This window comes from Cydia strobilella, chromosome 12 (assembly GCF_947568885.1).
Source record: "Cydia strobilella chromosome 12, ilCydStro3.1, whole genome shotgun sequence".
NCBI lineage: Eukaryota > Metazoa > Arthropoda > Insecta > Lepidoptera > Tortricidae > Cydia > Cydia strobilella.
The window spans coordinates 10,250,095-10,262,475 of NC_086052.1; the positions used below are offsets into that span (position 1 = coordinate 10,250,095).

The 12,381-nt window shown below is 35.9% G+C and overlaps 1 protein-coding gene and 1 long non-coding RNA gene across 5 annotated transcripts in view; both read right to left on the reverse strand.

Moving 5' to 3' along the window:
• Positions 1-12,381, reverse strand: part of LOC134746101 (uncharacterized) — a 328,504-nt gene that overhangs the window by 197,749 nt on the left and 118,374 nt on the right. The gene's annotated exons all lie outside the window — the stretch shown is intronic.
• LOC134746088 (uncharacterized) overlaps positions 1-12,381 on the reverse strand; it is a 123,524-nt gene that overhangs the window by 36,356 nt on the left and 74,787 nt on the right. For all 4 annotated transcript variants that reach the window (XR_010128217.1, XM_063680333.1, XM_063680332.1 and 1 more), the window contains exon 2: positions 1,763-1,796. The gene's annotated coding sequence lies outside the window, so the exon portion shown is untranslated. The remainder of the gene's footprint in view (positions 1-1,762; positions 1,797-12,381) is intronic.

A 12,381-nucleotide genomic window follows, 5' to 3' on the forward strand; every position in this document is an offset into this window, starting at 1 on the left:
AATTTAAGTGCATTAGCAAATTGCTAAATATAAATGGTGGCTGCTCCGACCGTACGAAAGGCGGATTATTCGGTAATCTCACCAGGCGATGTCTCGACACGCGCCGCCCTGGCCACATTAAAGCCACATTAGCTTCTCTATTACACATTGCCACCAGGCTACCATGTTCTTTTGAACCGATTTTATAGACTAACTTGAAATTATTGAGAGGAGGAGTCAGGAATATATTATTATTGCTTTTTAATGTTACCGCCCAGGTACCTCCCGATCTTGCTACTGTCTACTTCTATTAATATCATTAATTCTCATAGTTATAGTAAAGAAGAACACTCATTACCCTTTGTACTTTAAATTAAATGTTAATATTTTGAACCATAAATGATCGTCGGTATAATTTCTGATACATTATGCGGTATCATAATTAAAACTCAATTTTATAGCGTCTATCGCTACATTATATTGTTACCTTATCTCCTTCCTGCGTTTCGACGCAGGTTGTAATGGTCGAGCTCGCGGATAACTGATGTCAAACAAGGATTTGTGTAACTAGCTGACGAAATGTCTAGGATAAAGTTAGGGGTAGACGTCACAAATTCAAACCATTTACCACACATATATTAGTTATTGTCATATATATGCATAGGATGTATAAAATCATGATTCAGGATTATATTTTAATCTGGGTAATATGTTTACTCAACTATTACTATTTAAAATGAATCATAGACTATCCGTTCAGATTTTGCATTAGGTCCGAATCTAATTTTAAATTCGCAAACCATATTTATATGCGTCAGACTAAAACAGATTTAGAGCACACTTGACGGGCATCAGCGTTACATCCTCGGCACAAAGCTATGAAAGCGGCTTAGCCCAGAGAAAGGGGATTACGCCATAATCTGGAGTCTTATTGTAATTGCTTAGCAAGTATGGAAAAGTTAGACACACAGGATAACCAGAATTAGTGCGTTCTCCGTTCACGTAGGTCTGTTACGGAATTAAAGTTTACATTTACACTGGTTGGCTAGACGGAATGACTAGTTTCCGCTCGGTAAGAATTAAGAATATGGGACCTGGAACGGAGCGGTTGACATACGCCCAGGGCGGACTGCCATATCAATTTGAAACAGCGTAAGCGCGTTTGAGTTCCAGCCGCTCATGTGTCCTTATTGATTAGCACGGGAGACTGGCGAGCGGGTTTGCTCTCGGTAAATACGGTTGCACTGTGCGTATTAAACCAGCCGGCATTAGGTGGGTACTGAAATGAGACCGCAGCACTGCTTAGTAGGGAGTATCGTTCACGCCTGGCCACTTATTCGACATTGATTAAGCATTCGCCATTGATAGAGTACCTAATTGAGAGACATTACGTTATATTCAGGTGATATTTACTTAATCGATCATTATGTAATTGAACTTTCAATGACTCGTCAGCCGATGCCGCCTGCTGGTTACTTTTAGCAATTTTTCATGGAAATAGCCATTTTGTCGCCGAGTTATGATATTTTATTAAGATAAAATCACATTTTGCTTCTGGTGTAATTTCAAGTCCATTGCACTATTTTCACTCGTTGATTAATAGACTGATGAAACATGAAATCGAAACTGTACAAAAAAGCCGATTGATTGACTCAGTGAAAGGGCTTTGTTATGCCAATAGCTGTCACAGCGTTACAATCCTAAGCCGCTTTACAAAATCCATCGTACGGAACATTTTCATATTTCTTTTTTCTCTTAAATGCTCGGAAAGAGATTAACATACCTTATGACATGTTTAAGCTGGGCCGCTCTCGATTCTGAAAAGGAAATAAATTTATTTATGAGCTGTAGAAAATAAAATGTATTGTAATATTGATAATAAAAGCCGTTGTAGGCAGAATATTCGGCATAAAACGCAAACGCACTATTAACGTCATTATCATTCACAAGTAACTAATTATTTGTGAATGATAATGACGTCAATAGTCCCCGCGGGCGAAAAAACCTATTTGAGTACAATATAATGTAAATAAAAATTAAATAAAAATAACCTTTTTATATGCAAATAAATGATTATGATTATGATGATTATGATGATGAACGAGGCAACAATGACAAAGTGTTAACGTCAAATACATTTAGTGCGTAGATGGCCGTGCCTGTGGCGTGGCCCTGCTTTAGCAATAATATTGAGTAGAGATGCAACGGATAGTTGTTTGGCCGGATACCGGATGTTCGGCCTGACTATTTATATATATTCGGTATCCGCGCGGCCGACAATATTCGGCCGGCCGAACTATAGAGCTACATTTCGGTTTTTCAGGTGCGCAATGTGCAGGTTTTTACCTGTTTCGTAGTGAACGTTCGCCGCACGGGCTGATTTCTAGGTTCGAAATGAGTGCGCGTGTAAGTGAGTGGAATGTTTAAATTGTTTTAAAAATAAACGAGTACGAATAATCGTACGGTCATAAGACCGTGACTGTTTTTTAAATCCAATTTCATTACTCCTAAATCAAGCAAAGTTACTATCCGGTATCTGGCAGGATAGTATAACTCACTATCCGGTGTCCGGCCAATATTAAAATAAGGGCCGGATAGCTCGGATACCGGATAGTAACCGAATATCCGGTGCATCTCTAATATTAACCGTTTAATGCTTAACCTGACGCCGGTGACAAATACAACAAGTGCGTAAAATATATTCTATTAAATAAAGTACATATTTGGATACAACCTTATATAAATATTTTGTTATGTTATGGCATAAATCATAATCGCTTCCCTATGTATTTTTGACACTACTGCATTTTACGCTTTAAAAATAGTCGAAATTATATTTAATCATTTCACTAATCTTTGCGAATGAAATATTATGTAAGTTTCATTTATTAATTTTGTAAGATTACTTAATAATAAACAGAAAAACTATTTGACCAAATATAATGCCCACCGAGGTCTGGATAGTCTCGAACTCTCGAACGACATAAATGACATGTATCGTCGGCTGAGAATACATTTGGGCCATATCCATTTTAGAGCAAAATCGGTTTGTAATGATTCTTAAAATAACAAAAAATATGCTATAATTGACCCTAGTCGGTTTTAAATTAAAAATCATTTTTCAAAAATGTTGTTCCATATCCGCATTTTACTATAGGTATTCTTTCTTTTTTGTGTTACTAAAATTGTAAATTTTTATCAGGAATAAAGCCATACGATATAATAATAATAACTATAGATTTTCATCGATTTTTGACAAGTTTTGAATCGTATCTCCTACTTTTGCACTACATATAGAATTTTAAGACAAACGGCTATCGGTTCTTCAATCTTTTATCTCCATTTTTGTCTACCGGATTTTAAAAGGTGGTGAAGGGTAGAATAAGTTTTCTGCCAACAAACTGCTATGCAGTTTGGCAGATAAGTAGCAACAATTACTGTACCTCTTTTTTTAAATAATAAATAAATTGAAAAAAAAAAATGAATACATATGATTTTTTTAAACATTGTCTAAAAAAAACACTTTTTTCGTATCTCGATTGCTGTGAAAAACCTTGCATATACGAAATCTACATATTTGGGTTCGTCTTTGACATCTATAAAAAATTGTTTAATTTTAAAAAGGTTTTAATTTTAAACTAAATACCTAACACAAAAGTTATGGCGAGAAAACCAGTTTTTTGACCTAAAATTGTTCAATTAGGATCTACACAACGAACGGTTAAATTATTCGCTGCCCTCAACTAACGGTTTCCCGCGACTTTAACCAGATCGTCGGTCCATCTAGTCTGGGGTCTTTCCACGCAGCGTCTTCCGGTACGTGGTCGCCACTCGAGAACCTTTCTGCCCCATCGGCCATCGGTTCTGCGAGCAATGTGGCCCGCTCACTGCCACTTAAGTCTGGCAATTCTCTGACCTATGTCGACAACATTAGTTCTCCTGAGGATCTCATTTCTGATTCGATCACGCAGGGAAACACCGAGCATAGCTCGCTCCATTGCTCTTTGAGTGACCTTGACCTTGCCTTCTTATGAGGCCTATTGTGAGCAAATAATATGTCCTAAATATTAAACTTTTCGAAATATATATTTTTTGCTTCTTTTCGCTCTCCTGCACACCAATGTAAGTGGCGTATGGCACCGACGTATTCGCACCCGACGGTATGGCGAATCGACGCTAATTCTATTTATTTTGTCAATTACATATGTAAACCTGTTTTTGCAAATACATAGTTAAGAATATAGATACGTTTTTCTTTCAATATATATATACTATATTGTATACGTATATTGTATAATATGGTAAATTGACAAATAAAAAACTAATAAAACCTTTAATTAAGTAAAAAATCTACCGTACATCGCACAGCCCTATGAGTCAGCGTCACAGCGCTTGACCAACGTCCGTCAGCCAATTGTTCGACAAGCAAGCGCCCACATGCGGGATTATTGACTGACAATAAATGCCACATAATTCTTAATAAACAAACACCTCTAAGCGACAAGTCAATTCAAGCGCTCGAACAAATCCAAAATGTCACATCCTAATACTAACAGCAATATGCTAGAATAACCATTAGTAGACCTAACTCATTGCGTTAAGGTTCACGAATACTCCCTTAACTGTGTTAAGTTATTGTAACCTCATACTGATGATATAATGCTTTTTGACTGTCAAGACGAGTACAGCGAACGGCCGAATGCCGATCAATAAATACCGGCTAAGGCTTGTGTGTTTAATAGATGACATTGATTGGACGCCGGTAAGACGTTGTGAAATATTTTTGATGTTACATAGCTAATGGCACTCGATATATTGGCGACGGGTGAGGCGAGGGCTGAGGGCCCGACGCCTCGGGCTACGAACCTGAAATAGCACTTTACTGCTCGTCCTCAAATGGATAGAATAGGTACTAGCTAATTGCAACTGCCGGCCTAGCCAACAATCGCTATCGCTACGACACCGAGAGGCTTTGTGTCTCTCTATCACTCTTCCATATTAGTGCGACAGTGACAGTTGTGCTTCGATCGCTACGGAGCGTAAGCGATTATCATGTTTGGCTACGCGGCCTGGAGTTCTACTCATTTGTTTGGTGTATGTAAAATATGGAATATTGTTTTTAACTTTTTCAGAATTTTTCGCATATACTTTTAAAGTGTTTTTCCAAAATATTAAGTTAGGTACTGCTAGTGAATTTTCTTTTAGAAAAACATATAGAAATTGTGTGTTCGAATGATATTTTTAATTAGATTGCCTATAATGGTTATTAGTTTATGTAAAAATTATATTTTACTATCAATGTAACAAAAACCTTAACTATAAGTTTGTTTATTTTTATCAGTAGCAGTTTCTAAAGAAAACCCTACTCGCAGATCTATGAAATCGAGCACTATGAATTTATGTATAAGTAACAATATCCGTAACCCAACTGAATAGAGTTGCAACTTCAATAAATTTGTTTTACACTTTTGCAATTTCAAGTTTCTCTTGAGGATTCATTCCTATGCGAACAGGAATGTTGAACTTAATTCACCTTGTTTATAAATAAGTCTTCAATCACTGCGGAATACCAGATTTGTATCGGATGTTTCATTATTCATCCGGTCCCTGCCTCCCAGACGACAGTCCATTAGCATTTTAAATTACATAATGAATTTACTAGACGACGGGTCGATACAACCATAAACTGAAAAACACGAATCCAATTGCTCAAAAACATACAATGTAGATTTATTGACTCGATTTGCCTATCAGGCCCGCGTTTGGCTGTTTTCCGAAGTTCCACTTTATATATTATAGTCAGTATTTCATTATGAATTAACTTTGCATTTTCTAAGCTTCTATAAGCAGTTAAAATTAAAAAATTTAATGCTTAATTTTATTTAGAAAAATTATGATGTTAGTATTATTAAGTAGTAATAATATATAGGGGTCTGCAGTTGTTTAAAAACTGAAATTATCCCCTTAAAACCCTTAAAAAATCGCGAGAGCCGACTGCAAGGTTTTCTTATACGTAAAGTGCAAACCAAATTAATTCAGTATCTTACTGGTTGGGTTGCAACTCTATTCATTTACATTTTAAAGTCTAATTCATTTGCTAATTGCAACCCGTGACGCAAAAAACATATTTTATATTTAGTTTTAATTATTTAGTCAGAACCAAGAGTTCCAAGCATATAATGACACAACAGTAAATTATTTTTCACCTGAACAGCTCGAATAAGGGTACTTTGCTACTAAAAAATAGTGAGCAAAATCGCATTCTGCTCATTGAGTGAGACAAAATGACATTCAAGTGACCTTTATATTCAAATGTCATTTTAACATGCGGGGCCTAATACAAGTTCGAAATACTTGGATTCTACTCTCTCTGTCCCTTTCACGTCGTTAGCAAAAAGAAAGAGACAAAAAAGTTCAATCGACATTCAACGGTATATTAACGAATTTAAACTGTTGTGAGACATACTAATATTAAATCATTTTACATGTCGCGCGAGTGACTAAAACAAGTGAGTCTAAACCGTAAAATGATTTGGTATATTAACGGTTTATAATAGACCCCCGAAAATGTCAGAACGCATCGTTCCAAAACACACACGAGTATGAATTCTTAATAAATAATAAATGAAACCACTCTGGTGTTGTGGGCGTCCATGGGCGGCGGTAATCGCTTACCATCAGCTGATCCGTCTGCTCGTTTGCCTCCTATTTCATTTAAAAAAATTAAAAATTTGATAAAAACATCATATTTTACGTATTTTATTGTACAATTAAAATAAATAAAAAAAAAACAGATTATCACGCAAAATAAGAAATTCTACTTTTCACTATCTCTACTATAGTTGACAAATAGTAGTATTCGATTCGCAATTCAGACCGTATCTTAGTTTTTTTTTTTACAAAAAAAAGTTGTCGATTGAAGTGTCAATTGACGTTCGTAATTTCCATATTATTTTACAAAAAAAGTATTTCGTTTTGTTGTTGTTTGTATGCTGTAATTAAAGTTAACTGTTAGAATATCTTTATTAGTAAAGTGATGAAGAAGTATCTGTATATACAATTTATAGAAGGATTACATTTTTCAGGTTGTCTAATAGTCTAATACCTATGTCCTCAGTGCTGAGGTGAAAAGTTGCGTGTACTACACGAGATCAGTTATTTACATCTTGTGCGCTTTTGAGTCCCTTCCTACGCTCAAGGTTATAAATTGGATTCACTCGCTACGCTCGTGAATCTATTATAGGATCTTTCACTTGCACGGGACTCAAAATAAGCACTCAAAGAAATATCAAACTTTGCTCTCTTGTTGTACAAATAATTATAATGTCTGTTACGTATTAATGAGTAGGTACGTTTTTAAAATTTATTATATTTAGAAACGTATAAAATGGCAGAGTTAAAGTTATTTTAGATATATATTCATTGCAGGATAGATCAGACCACGAAGAATTAATTCATGAAACATAAACTTGCCTACAAATGAAAAATTAGATGATAATGATCAACAAACTGCGGTTGGTTAGCGCTAATCTGTGGTAAAATGGCCGTCACCTGACCGACGGCATTATAATTACGGTGAAGCCAGATAAAGCCTTTTTAATTTGGTAGGGCGTGCTAGGTAAGTCTTTTAAATTTGGAAGGCGCCCACGCTCGCACGAGACGGTAATCGCTCATTTAGATTACGATTATGTGGACGAATATGCATGGAGGCCTTTATCGCTCCATTGATTTTAAATAGGATTAACCGACGAGAGCAACTAACGTTGACCCGTTAGAAACGTGTGTTAACTGAATTTTGGTTTCGTTGCGCAACGTGTTTTTAGATAAACTTTTTCCAATTGGGTTAACAATAATTTATGTGTCTGGCTGGAACTAAGAAAATAGTTGGGCCGAGTTTCCCAACGGCGATTTGGCAATTATCGATTGATTGCAACAACTGATAGAAAGTGCTTAAAGTTAAACGGTCGCTCCAGTAAATTTAATTAAAAAAATACAGCAAAAAACTAATTGATACCTCTATTCGTGTAATATAAATTGATCCCTTGTTAACCTTAAGTCATTAATAATTAAGTATCTTAGCTAATAATTTTTACGTTTTATAGGCCTATTTACATAAAGTAAACTTTTGACATTTTAATAATAAGTCAATTTAGTTACTGTTTATCTGACACCGCTACTTACGATAACGGAGAGCTTATTAAATAACTATGTGTCGTAAGTTCATTTCGGAGGATTGAATATAATTGTTCATCGTCATTTATCTTAAACAGGGCGACGTCAGAAGCAGGCCCGAGGACAAAGGGCGTACATGCGAGAGCTCCAGGACCTAACAATAGACCCGAAGGCCTTACAAAAAGACTTCACCAAGTTTCATAGAGAGAGGGGTAATGAATCGGCTCCATTACCGTGAACGAATAGCTTGATTGCCATCGAAATGTTGCCTTCGCCCTAGTACGGTCGACGTCATCATCATTTCATTTGGTATTTAAATATGTAACAGAGCACTCTAGCTCTAAACTATAATATGAACATAGATTTAGATTTATTTAATTTTCGCGTTTTTTACACAGACTAAAAAGCGCTTACTCGCGTATTTATAAGAACAAATTTAAAAATACGTTAAGTTACGTTTACATTGTGGTGTGTGTTTATCTAGACAAGGATCGGAAGTTATTTCGGGCGAGTTTTTCGAACTAAGCGCACTTAGCTTTTTATAAAAAGTCAAAACATCGGAGGTAATATTCAAAATTACATTTAAATATACGCACATAATTTATTCTATTAAACCGGAACATAGATAAGAATAATGCGAGTGCATAAGGAACCTAGTGAAAAAGGGTACAAGTCTCGCGCAGCTTAAGTGTAAAAGGGCATAAGTGTTACGTGTAACTTACATCTTTTTACACCTGCGCTGCCCGAGACTTGTACCCTTATTCACTAGGGTCACAGAAAAGCTCTAACAACTAATTTCCCCCATAATCCCGATGGCGCAACCCAAACTTCTCCGGCACGTAAAAGTGTTTAGCCTTCTCGACTTTATTCGAGGAAATAATTGAAATAAAGTAGGTGGCGTTACGGCCGCGTGTCACGCAGCGCTGATGTATTGCACTGGGCTTCAAATAATTATGTCAGTGGAGCCCTAGCACACGATTATCGACGTCTCCCTGCTTTGATCTTTATGCTGGTTTTTGAACTTGAAGCCAAAGGAAGTCATTGGGTTGCCATAGAACAACGCTTAAATGAAATATTCCGGTATTTGGCCATTTGAGGGTATAGTAATTAAGAAAAGAAATTCAGTTTGGTTCTTTACTTAACATTAAACATTTTGCCAGATAGGTACAGTAATATCCTCCTATTATCTACTAGTGATCGATTTCTAACAGTATGCAAAGAGTATTAAGTATAGCAATGATAGTAGCGTAGTTCTGTCATGTGATTAGGCTTATTTACAAGTCAGCTTATTGTACACTTGGTTTACGTCCATCAATTTAAATTCTTCATGCCAGGTAATAAAAAAAAACGGCCAAGTGCGAGTCGGACTCGCGTATACAGACGGTTCCGTACTTTTTAGTATTTGTTGTTATAGCGGCAACAGAAATACATCATCTGTGAAAATTTCAACTGTCTAGCTATCACGGTCTATGAGATACAGCCTGGTGACAGACAGACAGACGGACAGCGGAGTCTTAGTAATAGGGTCCCGTTTTTACCCTCTGGATACGGAACCCTAAAAAGCCATTCAATTTCGGTGTGTTCTTATGTATATCAACTTTCTCATATAAAAAATAAAACATAAAAGCTACTTTAATCTCAGCAGTCTATTGCGTGGCGAGAAAGTAAATGTCACCCGTTTTATTTCAATTATTCTGGTTTGAAATTATATATTGTGAAGGGTTAAAAGTAAATTGCAGCTGGTAAATATTTTTTAAGAAAATCGTCAATTAGAGCAATCGTTCCGTCGTATATTACATAATTTGAACTTTTTTCCTAAAAGTAAATGTATGAAAAAAAAAGGTATGAAAGTTCAATGTTAACTAGTGCTAATTATTGTCGTAGTAAACAATTCTGACACTTGATCGGATACTTAAATTAAAAGAAACGTAGTCATTATACCTCACAATTTTTAAAGTACCTAACGCGCAAAAACTTCATAATTGGGGGTAAAAGAAATAACGCAGGCAGGTTTCAACATTAATAGGGCCGCTGGGTTGGCAAGTACAGCCAATGTACATAATACAGTGACCTCATTTTGTGCTCCCCTCCGAGTACGGATTCAGAGCCAATAATAAAGTCTCAGCCACTTCACCATCGATGGCTCTTCAACCTTTGAGCTGCTTCTCCAACGAAGACAGAATGAAAAGCGAATTACTCTTATTTCTTAATACAATAACCTCGAATTGAATGACATTCAAAAACCGGCCAAGTGCGAGTCGGACTCGCGCACGAAGGGTTCCGTACCATTACGCAAAAAACGGCAAAAAAATCACGTTTGTTGTATGGGAGCCCCCTTTAAATATTTATTTTATTCTGTTTTTAGTATTTGTTGTTATAGCGGCAACAGAAATACATCATCTGTGAAAATTTCAACTGTCTAGTTATCACGGTTCATGAGATACAGCCTGGTGACAGACGGACAGACAGACAGACAGACAGCGAAGTCTTAGTAATAGGGTCCCGTTTTTACCCTTTGGGTACGGAACCCTAAAAACCACCCCACCGACCATTGCTGCATGAAGAAAAAAAGCAAACAGGGTTTTTCTGAAATCACCTTTGTTCGTTTAGCCTTTGAAGTAGGAATCAGATTCGCCCGCAATTTGTAAGACTCGGACAGCGCTCATGATAAGTCCATTCACTTCAGTATAGAATTCTCAAAATGCCAAATTTAAATCTGTGGCTCTTGCATATTTTAAATAAATATATATTTTTTTAAATAATTTATATTTTTTTTACCTCACAAAGGATACATTTAACGATATTAACTTTTAAATAGAGTAAAGGACAACATAGATTTATATCCTTTGTGAGAGACTGGAGTCTGGACTAGGCGTACACCTGTAATACAGATCTCCAGGCCCTCACCCCGGATAACAAGGAGTAAGATTTATTCTTAAAACGTAAGTTGCAATGTAGTGAAATTACATTAATGAGCTATTAAAATAACAAAACATCAATTGTAGAGAAGTAGAAGAAAAATTAAACTAAAAGGAGTTAGAAATTGCATGCTCTATTATCATATTGGTTATTCGTAGGTATTACTTACTTATTGCTTATTTACTCAAGCGATTCTTATATTTCAGCGCATGCTCCGTTTTTATACTATCATAGTCACATTAAGCTTCCGTAGTTCCAGTTATTAAAAAAATTAGCACTACATAATAATAGCACAGAATTATGTTACATTAAACTATTTAAACTTATAATATAAGGTACTTGATAATCTCAAATCTATGCAAACATAATGACTGCAATTGAAATGTTTTGCAATTGAAAACGATGACTGCGAGCTTATTAAATATGATGTTGAAATGTGAGTAGTTAAGTGCACATTGTATATCCACGAAAATTATGATTTCAAACCTTAGACAGCTGTGTACCGTGCAATTTTTATAAATATTTTATAGGTATTCCCTAGGCAACAGGTTTCAGAAAAATGTTTTTTCAATTTGTCTCGGTCCTCACGCTCAATAATTTTTAGTTTCATAAATCTAAGGTCACAAGCATAATTTTTTTTAGTGCCACCACTTGCACTAACCTAATTCCACTTCCACTGACCCGTGGTTAACCGGTTAAACCTGGATTTCCATGGTTACCAGTACAATTTGACACTGGGTTAACGGTTTAACCGGTTAACCCCGGGTTAGTGGGATGGTGCAAGTGTATTTATATTGGGGTTCCGTAGTCCGTCCGTTCCCATTTTTTGATAAAATGAATATTTTCTGAAATAATCGCTCCAAAAGAAAAAAAAATGTGTAACTTTTGAACCATGGATCCAAAAAATATGAAAAAATTCGTAATACAAAAGCTTAATAAATACTTTCAACGAAAGCTATAGCGAACATAATCGGTCCAGCTGTGTTTGAGCTATTGCAAAAAGTCCTCTTTTTAGTAAACAAACGTACAAAGCGCTGCGAATGTACTCCTCTTGTAATGTATAGATACTGTACATGATACTCACTAATAGCCCCCGTTTAGCCTATTCTGACAGAATGGTAACTACACTGTGCATGGCCCGACATGCTCTTGGCCATTTTTTTTTTCTAAACTGGTTTTGAATTATGCTTAATGAGTTACTAACTACATTTTACAATTTCAAATACTTTTGAATATACATAACGTGAAACTCACGAGTACAAACAGCAACACTGTTAACTGTCCATCGGTGGACCTTATGCCTTTTGTAAT